Below are 2,927 nucleotides of genomic sequence, written 5' to 3'. Positions count from 1 at the left end.
TGTTCACTGAATATGCTTTCTGTTTTTTGGTGCCGGGTTTGAATAGACCAGGTGTTAAGAAACCAGTACTAAATAAACAAAAACATGATTCTAACATAGAGAAATACATTGGCTAAACACGAAACATTTTCCACATTTCCTAGGCTCTTTCTCAATTAAAATGAAAGAAGAAGGCTAGTTCTTAGTACTACTTTTTTTGTTTTGATTTTCTTGCTTTTTTTTTTTTTTTAGGGAAAGGACATTAGTTAAAACTAAGGAAATCTGAATATGTACGGAGTTTAGTTATTAATAATGTATCAGTATTGGTTCATTAATGATAACAAATGTTATATTAAGGTAAGACGTTAATAATAGAGGAAATAGAGGAAAGTGTAATATAATCATAATTTTTTGTAAACCTAAAACTGTTCTAAAAAGTGAAGTTTATTTTTAAAATAGTTAAAACTTAACAGGGGGTCTAAGACAATGCCAATACCCGTTCACTACCCATGAGCCCATTTTGAAAAAGAAAAAGAATTCAAGGGGGGGCGCCTGGGTGGCACAGCGGTTAAGCGTCTGCCTTTGGCTCAGGGCGTGATCCCGGCGTTCTGGGATCGAGCCCCACATCAGGCTCCTCCTCTGGGAGCCTGCTTCTTCCTCTCCCACTCCCCCTGCCTGTGTTCCCTCTCTTGCTGGCTGTCTCTCTCTCTGTCAAATAAATAAATAAAATCTTAAAAAAAAAAAAAAGAATTCAAGGAAGTACTGCCAACAAAATTAGAAATGAATCTAAAAAAGCAAACTACTCATTTATCATTGTATGTCTGATACTTCTGTATTATTGTGCCTTATGATACTTATGATACAGAAAATGCTGGTGAGCAAAGAAGTAAAACTTTTATTTAATTCAAGAAAAATTTTGTTATGTTGCATAACATAAAGTATTAAATAGTCTATCAGTAAAAACTTTTCTTTTATCAATACACTGGAAAAGGGATTGGCGGGAGTGCTAACATTCTTACCATTTTGCAGGGAAGGTAAAAATATTGATTACACATAGATGTTCATAGGAAATACAAAGTGATCATTTATCTACAAATTGAGTGACCACTGGAGGGGTGGTTCTCAAAGTGTCTACTTTTCTTGCTTTAATCAAGTATAATTTTTTTTTAATTCAGTGTTCAGTTATATTTTTTTTGAATTTTTTATTATATTAGTCACCATACAGTACATCCCCAGCTTTTGATGCAATGTTCCATGATTCATTGTTTGCGTATAACACCCAGAGCTCCATGCAATATGTGCCCTCCTTAATCCCCATCACCGGCCTATCCCAATCCCCCACCCCCCTCCCCTCTGAAGCCCTCAGTTTGTTTCCCAGAGTCCATAGTCTCTCGTGGTTCATTCCCCCTTCTGTATTATTTTAATCTGTTTTCTCCAAGCTGAATTTTGAAATTTCCCAAGATGTATCTGGATTCAGTTCCACTGAAACAAAATATTTCCAACCTTAATTCTTTCTACCTTAAGATAGGACCAAGAGTCCTCCGTGAGAGTAAACATGAGTTTCACTGTCCAGAGCAGCACGGAAGAGAGAGCCTGAGGGGCCTCCTTCCCGCCCCCTCCCAGTTTAACGAGGAACGGTGGAGGGGGTGGGGCAGAGGCCAAGACACAGCCTTTCCTGGAGCCCAGGGCCCTCATTGAAGGGCTTGCGAACACTTTCCCTTCCTGCAGTAAAGGCCAGCATTCTTTCACAATTCCACAGCTGACCCTGCTGCACAGATTAATTTATTTTTCCTGAATCCATCTTGTCAGAAAAATTCCAGGGCCAGCAACCTAGCTATTTCCAAATCAACCTTTCACCCTAGTGTTTCCCAGTGATGTTCTTAAGGAAGTGAGAAATTTGGTTTGTTTCAGAGCAGGTGACTCTGCTGACCCAGGATGGGCTGCGTGCAGGGCATTCTCCTGGCACAGCTGCCTTGAGCAGGCCAGTCTATGAACCAAAGTGTTTTTTTTTTTTTCCACTAAGCCCACGAGATGGCAACTCCAAAGGAAAGTGCCAAGTGCCACCTGAACATTCTTACTTGTCCACCATCGATCGTCCCATTCTCAAGGCTGGCTGAATCCTATCTTCACCAAGAGGTTTTCTCCAAGCACTAACTTTAATGCGTGGTGGCATGTTTCCCCTCTAAGGTTGAAGCTCCTAGTTAAACATCTTTGGAAACCTCACATGGTGCTTAAGATAATACCTAACACACATTTGCTCACAAATACTTGCGGACCGTTCTGCAGTCTTCCCAAAGTTTGGAACTGTTTCTTCCTTTCTTTTCTTTTTTTTTTTTTTAAAGCCTACAGCACCCAGTATTCCTCGGAGGTCTGCCATCCAAGTACTAACCAGGCCTAGCCCTGCTTAGCTTCCAAGATCAGAAGAGCTTGGGTGTGTTTAGTGGTACGGCTGTAGGCTATCTCATCTTTTTTGAAGTGTGGATCTCATTTGCGGGCAAGTAGGCGCCCTTCTAGCTCTAGAGGCTCCGAACTCTCTGGGAAGCTCGGTTGGGTGTGCCCAGATTTTCACCCCCACACTATGGTCTCCTGGCTTAGTCTGAGGACACCCTAGCAGATGAACGTGGAGCTCTGGTTTTCTTCTCCTGCCTGTATCTGTCTCTGCCTCCTGGAGTTTCACCACCATTTAATGGTTATTGACACTGATAATGATAATGATAATGGCAACAGGAGACCTGAGAGGCAGCATAGCGTACTATGGATTCTGCAGGTACACTGTCTAGGTTTGTTTACGTTTTGTCTCTGCTGCTTACCAGCTGTGTGAACTTGGCAAGTTGCCTGACCTCTCTGTGCCTCCGCTTTCCATTTGTAAAACCAGAATCATGGTTTCTATTTCGTAGGAATGTTGAGAATTATGAGTTAATGTACACAAAGTTCTTTAAATTTCTATT

General features: G+C 41.2%; 1 pseudogene; it reads right to left on the bottom strand.

The window, feature by feature from the left end:
• Positions 1 to 2,319: 2,319 nt before the first annotated feature.
• On the bottom strand, positions 2,320 to 2,436 carry LOC121103276 (annotated as a pseudogene).
• Between the last annotated feature and the right edge of the window lie 491 nt (positions 2,437 to 2,927).

Source organism: Ursus maritimus, unplaced genomic scaffold, assembly GCF_017311325.1.
Source record: "Ursus maritimus isolate PB19 unplaced genomic scaffold, ASM1731132v1 scaffold_18, whole genome shotgun sequence".
Taxonomy (NCBI): Eukaryota; Metazoa; Chordata; class Mammalia; order Carnivora; family Ursidae; genus Ursus; species Ursus maritimus.
Note: the sequence above shows the minus strand (reverse complement) of the source record. Positions and strands in the feature narration are given on the sequence as shown.